The sequence below is a fragment of the Myotis yumanensis genome, unplaced genomic scaffold (assembly GCF_028538775.1).
Source record: "Myotis yumanensis isolate MYYU_CA2020_CCGP unplaced genomic scaffold, mMyoYum1.0.hap1 SCAF_3, whole genome shotgun sequence".
In the NCBI taxonomy this organism is placed as follows: domain Eukaryota; kingdom Metazoa; phylum Chordata; class Mammalia; order Chiroptera; family Vespertilionidae; genus Myotis; species Myotis yumanensis.
This window is the reverse complement of record NW_027223754.1, coordinates 114,093,752-114,106,717: the sequence shown is the minus strand read 5'-3', so window position 1 is coordinate 114,106,717 and position 12,966 is coordinate 114,093,752.

Sequence of the window (12,966 nt, the reverse complement as noted above, 5' to 3'; positions counted from 1 at the left end):
CGCCCCCTGTCACACTCAAGGCAGGGTCAATAGGGAGGTTACGGCGCTGCCCCCTGTCACGCACAGAGCAGGGCAGATCAGGGGGTTAGGGCACTCCCCCCTGTCACACTCAGAGCAGGGCCTAAGGGGAGGTTGTGGCTCCACCCCGTCACACACAGAGCAGGGCCCATGGGGGGGTTGGGGCGCCGAACCCTGTCACACACAGAGCCGCAGGGCGATAAGGGGGTTTGGGCGCTGCTCCCTGTCATGCTGCTCCAGGGGCCAAGAGGCCTCATGGTTCCGCTGATCCCAGTGCTGGGAGGCCTCACGGCTCCGCTGATCCCAGTAATATGCCGCTGGGAGGCATATTACCCTTTTACTATATAGGATAGAGGTCTAGTGCACGAGTGGGGGCCGGCTGGTTTGCCCTGAAGGGTGTCCTGGATCAGGGTGGGGGTCCCGCTTGGGTGCCTGGCCAGCCTGGATGAGGGGCTGATGGCTGTTTGCAGCTGGTCACACCCCCTTCAGGGTGGGGGGTCCCCACTGGGGTGCCTGGCCAGCCTGGATGAGGGGATGATGGCTGTTTGCAGCTGGTCACACCCCCTTCAGGGTGGGGGTCCCCACTGGGGTGCCTGGCCAGTCTGGGTGAGGGGCTGAGGGCCGTTTTCAGGCTGGCGGGTGACTGAAGCTCCTCCCAACCTCTCCTTTTTTTCTTTTTTTTAATTCTGGGATTTATTTACCTTCTATGGCTGTCACTGGAGCTGAGAGCCGGCTTTAGCTCAGACCTCAGCTGCTGAAAGCAGGTTTTTGGGCTTTGTTTACCTTCTGTATTTGAAACTTTGTTGCGACTCCAGCTCTCAGATCCCGGCTGCCTGAAAGCAGGTTTCTGGGGTTTTGTTTAGCTTCTATGTTTGCAACATTGTTTCTTAGAGTGCAAGCTCAGAGGCCAGCAGCGGCAGGCGGGGAACCTTGGCTTCCTCTGTCACTGGAGCAAGCAAGCCTCCTGTTCACTTCAGTGCCTGGCTGCCGGCCGCCATCTTGGTTGGCAGTTAATTTGCATAAGGATATGCTGATTAGCCAATGGTAAGGGTGTCGGGGTTATGGTCAATTTGCATATTTCTCTTTTATTAGATAGGATTGCCTTGCTTTTATTTTATTGTTATGCCCTTGCTTTTTATAAATAACTTATCCTTGCCCTTTGCCAGGAAAGGCCCCAAAGACTGCATCTGCCTGTGCCCCTGGAGGGAAGGACCAGCACACCTGGCCAGAGAGCTAGTCAAGCACTTTCTTCCCAAGTCACTGTCCCAAAGATGACAGAAATTTGAACACAAATCCCACACTACTCACCTCACCAGCAACCTCTTTGTCATCTCTCTTTGCTCCAAAAAACAAAGTAAGGAGCGCAATCTGTAGAGATCCAGTAATCTGTGACATGGGGGAGATGAGCCATCCTGACAGTCTCCTCCTGTCTTTGTAGGGAAACCAAAACCTATAGGTCAGTCAGTGTCCATGGCATTTGAATCCTTTCCACACCTCCTGCCAGTCAAATGTCCTTGGTCAGTAAAGGGGGCTCATTGTCAGCCAATGGACATGATACTCTTATAATTATACTAGCAACTTATACAGCACATAACCACACGGTGCTAACTTGGGAAAAGATTATAATCCTATATAATAAAAGCCTAATATGCTAAGTGTCCAGTCATCTGTTCAACCAATCAAAGCGTAATATGCTAATGATATGCTAAAGTCGCTCAACTGCTTCTATGATGGGCACTGACCACCAGGGTGCAGACGCTCCACCCGAGCTTGCTGCTGGGGTCTGGCCAATCGGGATTGAGCAAGATGGGCCAGACACACCGTGGAGCCCTCCCACAGTCCCTCTCCGGCTGGCCAACCTCCTGCATCACTCCCCCACCCCAATCGTGCACCGATGGGGTCCCTTGGCCTGGCCTGTACCCTCTCGCAATCCGGGACCCCTTGGGGGATGTCAGGGAGCCAGTTTCAGCCTGATCCTGCAGGCCATGCCAAGGGACCCCACTGGTGCATGAATTCATGTACTGGGCCTCTAGTGAAATATAAAAAGGGACTAATATTTGTAAGGCACTTTGGACAGTGCTTGGCATCATAATAAGTGACTATGCCTTGTTTTAAAACTACATCCCAGTTTCAATTGTACAGTGGTAAAATGCTCCCAAATTACACTAAGGAATCTACCTGCTGGGGCTTTTTCTGACTCCCAATAGCCTTCTTTACCTTCTATCACTGCCATCAAAGAGTGCCCCCTTCTCATCCAGTGTGACTGAAGGGCCAGCCGCTTTGCCTTGGCACCAGATCTGGATTTGAACCAGAACTCTACAACTTTGTTTACTGTGTGGTCTTCTGCAAGCTATTTCACCTGTGCTTGAAGCTCATAAATCTTATATTCTTATCAGAAATATGTTTGAAATATGATTGTGAAGTATTAAAAAACTTTTGGCAATAAAATAAAATTTAGTAGACTGGAGTTGCTCTGTTTGGGTAACACAGAGGGGGAACATAGAGTTCATATTTATAAATTCTGAGAGCAAGTGTTCAGACTCTGATGGGAGTGTAAGTGGAACTTAACCAAGGGGATTTTTAACGCTGTGCTCAGATTAGCAATCCTACTCAACAGGCTTCATAAGGGATCCTTATTGACAAGGCCCATAAGCAAGCAACTTCCCAGCAAAAAGGACTCAGTGTGAACTTTGGAGGGGGGAGGGGGGAAGGGGGGAGTTCAAGGGCTCTGTAAAAAGTTAGAAAAAAAGTTGGGGGAAGGGCAGGGACAGAAACCTGGCTGGATATTTTAAGTAAAGCTAAATTTTAGCCAGGTTGGACTTCAAATTGCAGGTCCAGTGGAACCATGAGTGATAGGCAACCTTGATTAGAATCAAAGAGCAGCTAAGCCCAGATTCCAAAGAAGATAGGAAGGAATGGAGGTGCTAGAATTTAGGCTGCAGAGAGCACCATCGAAGGTTAAAGTTCACAGACCAAGTCCCAGCCTAGCACCATTAGGCGGCATGGATGTTTGTGTCCATGTGTTATGCATATCTATACTAATAAAAGGGTAATATGCTAATTAGACCAAGAGACCTTCCGGACAAAGCCATGGTGGCAGGGCGGAGGCAGAGGCTGTTAGGGGCAATCAGGCTGGCAGCGGAGGGCAGTTGGGGGTGAGCAGGCCAGCAGGGGGGAGGTAGTTGGGGGCGAGCAAACCGGCAGGGGGGCAGGTGGGGGCAAGCAGGCCAGCGGGGGGGGGGGGGCAGTTGGGGATGAGCAGGCCGGCAGGGGGGCACTGGGGGCAAGCAGGCTGGTGGGCGGGGGGGGGGGGGGGGGCAGTTGGGGGCGATCAGGCCAGCAGGGGGGGCAGTTGGGAGCTATCAGGCAGGTGGGAGGGGGCAGTTGGGGGTGATCAGGCTGGCAGTTGGGCAGTTGGGGGTGAGCAGGCCAGCAGGTGCCGGGGTTCTTGTCCCAGCATCTAGAAGGGTTCAGGAATCTGGAAAAGGGGCTGTGCGTAGATGACATAGGAATCCGGGGACTAATAGTCTGGAGACGAGATATAATTTTGAAAGGCATTGGGGGTCAGAGGACCTTCAGCTAAAGGAACTGAAGAGTGCCTCCTTGTCTAGGACCCTTGCTTTTATTAACACAATTTGTCCTAAGGCAAGGTGGAGATAATACACTTCAAAGGGTAAGGTTTCAAAGGGTACAGAAGCATTGTCAGTTTGGAGAATAGCCTATGGCTGTACAGGTGTTTGGCCAACAGGATGCAATAACATTTAGATTAAGATGCCCTTTAACTGTCTGGCAGCCACAATCAGTTTCCTATTCAGGTTTGGGGAAATGCTTTTAGCCATTTCCAACAGGTGACTACATGTGTGGCTCAACCCTGTTGAGTCCCCAAGTCTCATCAACCTTTTGATGAAACTCTTGAAATTATGACATGCTAGAATTGGTTCCCTGCAGGCAGGGGGGCAGTTGAGGGCAAGCAAGCCAGCAAGGGGGGGCAGTTGGGGGTGAGCAGGTCAGCACGGGGGTGGGGGGCAGTCGGGGGCAATCAGGCTGGCGGGGGGAAGTTGGGGGCCAACAGGCCAGCAGGGGTGCAGTTGGGGGCGAACAGGCCAGCAAGGGGGGTTATTTGGGGGCAAGCAGGCTGGCAGGGGGGCCATTGGGGGCAATCAGGCTGGTGGTGGGGGCAGTTCGGGGTAATCAGGCTGGAAGGGGGGGCAGTTGGGGGCAAGAAGGCCAGCACAGGGGGGTGGCAGTTGGGGGTGAGCAGGCCAGCACAGGGGGGCAGTAGGGGCAATCAGGCTGGCAGGGGGGCAGTTGGAGGTGATCAGGCTGGAAGAGGGACAGTTGGGGGCAATCAGAGTGGCAGGCAGAGTGGTTAGGGGTGATCAGGCAAGCAGGCAAGTGAGCAGTTAGAAACCAGTAGTCCCGAATTGTGAGAGGGATGTCCAACTGCCAGTTTAGGTCTGATCCCAGGGATCGGGCCTAAACCGGCAGTCGGACATCCTCCAAGGGGTCTCGGACTGGAGAGGGTGCAGGCCGGGCTGATGGACACCCCGCCCCCCACATACATGAATTTCACGCACCAGGCCTCTGGTATGCATAATAAGTGCACAGAATCGGTCAGACAGATGTGGTTTTAAACTCTGCATTTCCTGCCATCTGCTGGCCTAGGGGAATTATGCTTGTCCTCTCTTAGTCTCAGCTAGAAAGGTTTTACTACCTGCTAGATAGTTATGAGCTTCATGTTAAGAATGAAAAATATATATTCAATAAACATAAAACTGGAAAAAAATATATATATGGCACTCACAAAAATTAATTAAAAATGGGTCAAAGCCTTAAACATAGACCTGTCCTGGCCGGGTGGCTCAGTTGGTTAGAGCATCATCCTGTACACCAAAAAAGGTTGCGGGTTCAATCCCCCATAAGGGCACATACCTAGGTTGTGAGTTTGATTCCAGTCAGGGCTCATACAGGACCAGTGTTTCTCTCTCTCCCTTCCTCTCTCTCTCAAAATCAATAAAAACATATTCTTGGTTGAGGATTAAAAAATAAAGAAACACACACAAAACCCATAGACCTGATACTATAAAACTCCCAGAAGAAAACATAGAGAAAAAGCACCTCAACATTGGTCTTGGTAATGAGTTTTTTGTTTTTAATTTATCTTTATTGTTTAAAGTATTACAGATGTCTCCCCCTTGCCCCCATTTACCCCTCCACCCCTCTAGGCCTACTGCACTACTATCTGTGTCCATGAATTATGCATGTAAGTTCTTTGGTTAATGTCTTCCTGCCCCTCCTCCCCTACCTTCTGAGATCCGTCAGTCTGTTGCATGCTTCCATGTCAAAGATGAAGCTGGGGCTGCGAGGAAAGCCCGGGTCCCGGGTGCCAGAGGGGAGCCAGTGCTGGCAGCCAGGGGAAGGAAGGCCTTTCGTGAATTTCGTGCATCAGACCTCTAAGTACTTCAATAAAAGAGTAGTTATACAGATGGAAAATAAGCATATGAAAATATACTTATCATTTGTTGTTAGGAAATTGCAAATTAAAACAACAATGTGATACCACTGCACACCTATTGAATAGCTGAAGTCCAAAACACTGTCAATACCAAATGCTGATGAGAATGTGGAGCAATAGGCATTCTCATTTATTGCTGAGAATGCAAAATGGTACAGCAACTTCGGACAGTTTGGCGTTTTCTTACAAACTAAATGTAGTCTAACCATATCCACTCAGCAATCATGCTTCTTGGTATTTACCCAAATGAGTTGTGTCCACAACTTTCACATGAACAGTTATAGCAGCCAAATTGCAAGAAACCAAAACACCCTTCAATAGATGAATAGATAAACTGTAGCACATCCAGGCTATGGAATATTATTTACTGGTAAAAAGAAATGAGCTACCAAGCCATGAAAAGACATGAAGAACCTTAAATGCATATTGCTATATGACGTTGTGGCAAAGGCAGAATTATGGAGACGGTAAAAAGATCAGTGGTTTCCAGAGTTTTGTGGGGCTGGAGGAGACAGGAATGAGTAAGTGAAGCACAGGAGAGTTTAGGTCAGTGGAACTGGTCTGAATGATGAATGCGTGTCATTATACAGTTGTCAAAACCCACAGAATGAACAACACAGAGCGAACCCCAACATAAACTATAGGATGTAGCTAATAATAATGTAGCAATACTGGTTCATCAATGGTAACAAATGTACCACACCAATGCAAAATGTTAATAATAAGGGAAACTGGGGGAAGGGAGTATCTGGAAACTCTGGACTTTTTCCTCAATGTTTTTGTAAACCTAAAACTGTGTTAATAATATTTACTATTCAGCAGATCATGGAGCCACTCCATTTTCTAAGCATTTCAAGGCAGCTAATCGAGTCAGGTAAGTGTGTGGGCTCTGGAGTCGGAGAACATGTCCTCAGTTCCTGGCTTCCCATCTCCTAAGCCACATACACTTAGGCAAATTACTTCACGTTTCTCCCAGGTTCACTCTCCTCATTTCTAAGACAGGGATGATGGTGCCTATGATGAATACATAACAATATGCATGTAAAGCATGTGCACCATGCCTGGCCATAGCATAGGCCTGGAGGACATTGCTATTGACTCTGACACCAGACTGATTTGTGAGGTCCCACGAAATGCTAAGATGGAAGCATTGCTTCTTCCATAATAAAGGGTGTTCTTATCATCAGCACTTTGGCCCTGTAAGGACTGAGTGGTACAACCTCACGGTCCTGCTTTCCTGGGAGTCCAGGTGGGGAGGTGGGAACACAGTTGACACTCTTCAGAGGACCTCCACTGCTGCCTGGCCAGCTCCTTCATATTCTTTCAGAACCAGAGTTGTCCCCTTTTCTGGGAGATTCTACTCTCGTCACTCCCAGCCTCTCCTACTACCGTGTTAACAGGAACTGCTATCTCACGAAACCCCACCTCCCTCAGCATAGGCATTTTTCTGGGCTCAGAGGCCCTAGACCAGGGGTGGGCAACCCCTGGCACGGGTGCCAAACATGGCACGCCAGTAACTTTTGCTGGCACACAAAACCCTCTCTTATAATCTTCCATTTACAATTTTTTTTCTTAATATCGACTTTTTTATTTTTCAGATAAATTCAGTGTAGGTGCATCTTAGATAAATAAATAGTTTTACATAACAAGTTATCTTAAAGACCATAGACATGGATTGACGAGAAAGGGGAAGAGCAATTTCAATAGTGTCAAAAACGAACTATTGAGGACTTGGAATGCCATTCCAGAAAATTTTTTCTGTTTAAAAAACTTTGCAACAGCGTTACACTCCATGTTTTCATCCACATACGCTTGTGAATCTTTGTTCTCGGTGATGAATTTTGTTAAGTCTCATAATAGGAGTAGCCTGACGGATGAAAGTAGTAGCTCGTGCATATCTCTGAAGGTCACGAAATATAAACTTGATGTAAAATCTCTGTCATCAGTGATGCAGCAGCAAAAGTCCCACTGATAATATCAAACGGAGTCATAAAGTTTTCTGTCGGACTATCAGTGTACATGTATACATTAAAAAATAAATGTATTTTTCATCATCATATACTGTGTTTTTGTCGCTTGAATGAATTTTATTATTTCTTCAAGTTTCTTCACATATGTACACCTTAAGAGATATCAAGTAGGCGTAACATGTTCTCAAGAAATTAGTGTTGGCACGCAGAAGAATTTTGAGTCAGAGATTTTGATGGTTTTGGCACACACTCACAAAAAGGTTGCCCAGCCCTGCCCTAGACCCAAACTAGTTTGTCACCCCTCCCTTACCCCCACTACAGTCAGGGTCCCTGGTGTGTGGCAGGTGACCTACATTGAGTTCGCCTCAGAAGCCTTCCCAAGTCCTTTTGGAATTGGAAGAGAAGTCTTTTTCCTCACTCTCAACTGAGCTGGACAGATGTCAGCGGGGTTCCCCCCCCCCCCCCCCCCCCCCCCCGCCCCACAGCCCCAGTGGCAGCTGTGTGGAATCAGCCAGTCTGAGAGAACCAGGTGGGCCCACATCCAGAGAAATCAACTCAGTGGGGAGGGATGAAGTGAGAGCTCCCTGGACTCAAGTCTCCTTTCCAAGCTCCCTGAGGCCACCATCTGGGTATAGGAGCCAGTGAGGTGCTCTTTTTTGCCAAAGCCCCCTGTCTTGGGTTTTCGTCATTTACATCCAAGAGTTCTGACACATACTGCTTTTCTATCCTAGGAGTTTTCCACCCTGGGGAGAATTATGATACTTGGCAAGCATTGCCCGGCAGAAGAAACAGCAAATGACATGTCTGATGTCTATTAGGATTGAAAAGAATGGTCCTTGGGTTTAGAAGATTTGACTATTGGTTCATTGACAAAGAGTAAAATTAAACCTCTGCCAAATTTTTCAGGAGACCTTTGAAACCAGCTGTATTTGTGGCTGTGTCATGGTAGAAAGTGTGCCTACCCTGAGGAAGAGTCTTCCTTACACTGTACAACTTTGTAAGAAAATACAGCAGTAAGAAAATTACGACAGATGTCCACAAAATTGTATGTCCACTTATATTTATCACAGGGTTGTTGCAAAAGAAGAAACTTCATAAATATCCGATTATAAAGCAATAGAGGGCCGGGGCACAAAAATTTGTGCACTCGGGGGGCGGGGGGGTCCCTTAGCCCAGCCTGTGCCTTCTCCCAGTCTGGGACCCCTCAGGGGATGACCACCTGCTGGCTTAGGCCTGCTCCCCGGGGAATTGGGCCTAAGCTGGCAATCAGACGTCCCTCTGGCAGCCTGGCAGCCCTCAGGGGATGTCCACTTGCCAGCGAGGAGCAAACCTAAGCTGCAGTCGGACATCCTTAGCGCTGCGGGGGAGGCAGGAGAGGCTCCCACCACCACCACTGTACTGGCAGCCATCAGCCTGGCTTGTGGCTGAGCAGAGCTCCCCCATGTGGGAGCACACTGACCACCAGAGGGCAGCTCCTGCATTGAGCATCTGCCCCCTGGTGGTCAGTGTGTGTCATAGTGACCAGTCATTCCCAGTCGTTCTGCTGTTAGGGTCAGTTTGCATATTACCCTTTTACTATATAGGATAGAGGCCTGGTGCACAGGTGGGGGCCGGCTGGTTTGCCCTGAAGGGTGTTCCAGATCAGGGTGGGGATCCTGTTTGGGTGCCTGGCCAGCCTGGGTGAGGGGCTGATGGCTGTTTGCAGCTGGCCACACCCCCTTTAGGGTGGGGGCCCCCATTGGGGTGCCTGGCCAGTCTGGGTGAGGGGCTGAAGTCTGTTTTCAGGCTGGCCAGCGACTGAAGCTCCCAGCCTCTCCTTTTTTTCTTTTTTTTTTTTATTCTGGGATTTATTTACCTTCTATAATTGAAACTTTGTTGCCGTCACTGGAGCTGAGAGCTGGCTTCTACTCGCTCCAGCTCTGAGGCCACAGCCTGCTGAAAGCAGGTGTCTGAGGTTTGTTTAGCTTCTATAATTGAAACTTTATTGCTTTCAGAGCTCAGAGCAGGGCCGCGGCAGGCGGGGAACCTTGGCTTCCTCCATCACTGGAGCAAGCAAGCCTCCTGCTTGCTTCAGCTGTGTGGCTGCCGGCCGCCATCTTGCTTGGGTTAATTTGCATATAGTGCTGATTAGCCAATGGGAGGCGCAGCGAAGGTAAAGTCAATTACCATGTTTGTCTATTATTAGATAGGATGGTTAAATACACTCGGTTCCACTCATAAAATGGAATAGAATATTCAGCGTCTATTAAATGTCATGTTTTCAAATAATATTTAATGTTATGGAAAGTACTCAGATTATGTTATGAAAATGGGGTATAATACTTTTTCTGCATGTACTTCCAATTTTTATATATACTCACATACACATTTATCTATATATATGAGCATACATTATATGCAAACACATATACATTATATATTGTATATAGTCAGGGCGAAAACATAAAAATGCCCTATCTTCCCTTTAAATATTCAAAATAAATATAGTAAAATAAGTCTGAGGAAGTACAACAATCTCTGTTTTTCCATGCTGTCCCAGTTCCCTTCAATGCTTTTTTCTTTAACATCACATTCTTTGGGACAAAAATATTTTGAGGCCCCAGTTGAACTGGAGCCCTAAGCATGGGCATAGTCTGCCATGCCAGTACCCCAGCACTGACAGTAGCTCTAACGTGAGCCCTGGTCAGAAACTCTTCACTCACCTCCCCAGTTTAAATTTGCTTCAAATTTGAAAGCCAATGGCATATATTTCTTAGTGGGTTTCCATAGTGTTTGGAAGTGTTTGATGTTCCATGAAAAAAAGCTTTTAATTAATTTTCCATACTTTTGCTATGTTCTTTAACATATGAATGCTATATTCATTGACATTTCAATTTAGGAAACACAGAACTTTTTGTAATATATAGTACGAGAGGCCCGGTGCACAAAAATTTGTGCACTCGGGGAGGGGGGGTCCCTCAGCCTGGCCTGTGCCCTCTCGCTGTCTGGGACCCCTCAGGGGATGACCACCTGCTGGCTTAGGCCCGCTTCCCAGGGGATTGGGCCTAAGATGGCAATCAGACGTCCCTCTGGCAGCCTGGCAGCCCTCAGGGAATGTCCACTTGCCAGCGGGGAGCAGGCCTAAACTGCAGTCGGACATCCTTAGCGCTGCGGAGGAGGCAGGAGAGGCTCCCACCACCACCGCTGTACTGGCAGCCATCAGCCTGGCTTGTGGCTGAGCAGAGCTCCCCCATGTTAGAGTGCCCTGACCACCAGAGGGCAGCTCCTGCATTGAGCATCTGCCCCCTGGTGGTCAGTGTGTGTCATAGTGACCAGTCATTCCCAGTCATTCTGCTGTTAGGGTCAGTTTGCATATCACCTTTTTACTATATAGGATAGAGGCCTGGTGTACGGGTGGGGGCCGGCTGGTTTGCCCTGAAGGGTGTCCCGGATCAGGGTGGGGGTCCCGCTTGGGTGCCTGGCCAGCCTGGATGAGGGGATGATGGCTGTTTGCAGCTGGTCACACCCCCTTCAGGGTGGGGGTCCCCACTGGGGTGCCTGGCCAGCCTGGGTGAGGGGCTGAGGGCCGTTTTCAGGCTGGCGGGTGACTGAAGCTCCCAACCTCTCTTTTTCTTTCTTTTTTTTAATTCTGGGATTTATTTATCTTCTATGGCTGTCACTGGAACTGAGAGCCGGCTTTAGCTCTGAGGCTCGGCTCCAGCTCTGAGACCTCGGCTGCTGAAAGCAGGTATCTGGGCTTTGTTTAGCTTCTATAATTGAAACACTGTTGTAACTCCAACTCTGAGGCCCGGCTGGCTGAAAGCAGGTTTCTGGGGATTGTTTAGCTTCTATAATTGCAACATTGTTTCTTAGAGTGCAGCTCAGAGGCCGGCAGTGGCAGGCGGGGAACCTTGGCTTCCTCCATCACTGGAGCAAGCAAGCCTCCTGTTCACTCAGCTGCCTGGCTGCCGGCTGCCATCTTGGTTGGCAGTTAATTTGCATATCGCCCTGATTAGCCAATGGGAAGTGTGTTGGAGGTACGGTTAATTACCATGTTTGTCTATTATTAGAGAGGACTAGAGGCCCGGTGCACAAAAATTTGTGCACTCGGGGGGTGGTAGGGGGGTCCCCCAGCCCAGCCTGTGCCCTCTCACAGTCTGGGACCCCTCGGGAGATAACGACCTGCTGGCTTAGGCCTGCTCCCGGGTGGCAACGGGCACGCCCAATCCCTAGGTGCAGCCCCTGGTCAGGCTCAGAGCAGGGCCGATTGGGGAGTTGGGGTGCCGCCCCCTGTCATGCACAGAGCAGGGCGGATTGGGAGGTTGTGATGCCACTCTCAGTCACACTCAGGGTAGGGCCGATTTGGGGGTTGGGGCACCACCCCCTGTCACACTCAAGGCAGGGTTGATGGGGAGGTTGTGGCGCCACCCTCTGTCACGCACAGAGCAGGGCCGATCAGGGGGTTGGGGCGCTGCCCCCTGTCACTCACAGAGCAGAGCGGATCAGGGGGTTGGGGCGCTGCCCCCTGTCACTCACAGAGCAGGGCCCATCAGGGGGGTTGCGGCGCTGCACCCTGTCACACTCAGGGCAGGGCTAATGGAGAGGTTATGGCTCTCCCCCATCACACACAGAGCAAGGCCCATGAAGGGGGGTTGGGGTGCCGCACCCTGTCACACACAGAGCAGGGCCAATCAGGGGGGTTGGGGAGCTCCCCCCTGTCATGCACAGAGCAGGGCCCATCAGGGGGTTGGGGAGCTCCCCCCTGTCACGCACAGATTAGGGCCGATAGGGGAGTTGGGGCACCACCCCCTGTCACACACAGAGCAGGGCGGATCAGGGGGTTGGGGCGCCATCACTGTCACACTCAGGGCAGGGCCGATGGAGAGGTTATGGCTCTACCCTGTCACACACAGAGCAGGGCCCGTGGGGGGGGGGGGGGGCCTTGGGGCGCCGCACCCTGTCACACACAGAGCAGGGCCGACCAGGGGGTTGGGGCGCCGCACCCTGTCACACACAGAGCCGCAGGGCAATCAGGGGGTTGGGGAGCTCCCCCCTATCAGGCACAGAGCAGGTCTGATCAGGGGGTTGGGGCGACTTCCCCTATTATGAACAGAGCAGGGCGGATAGGGAGGTTGTGGCCCCGCCCCCTGTCACTCACAGAGCCGCAGGGCGATCAGGGGGTTTGGGCGCTGCCCCCTGTCATGCTGATCCCGGTGCCAGGAGGCATATTACCCTTTTACTATATAGAATAGAGGCCTGGTGCACAGGTGGGGGCAGGTGGTTTGCCCTGAAGGGTGTCCTGGATCAGGGTGGGGGTCCCCACTGGGGTGCCTGGCCAGGCTGGCTGAGGGGCTGCGGGCCGTTTTCAGGCTGGCGGGTGACTGAAGCTCCCAACCGCTCATTTTTTTCTTTTTTCTTTTTTTATTCTGGGCCAGCTTTAGCTCTGAGGCCTCGCTGCTGAAAACATTGATACAATGTTGCAGT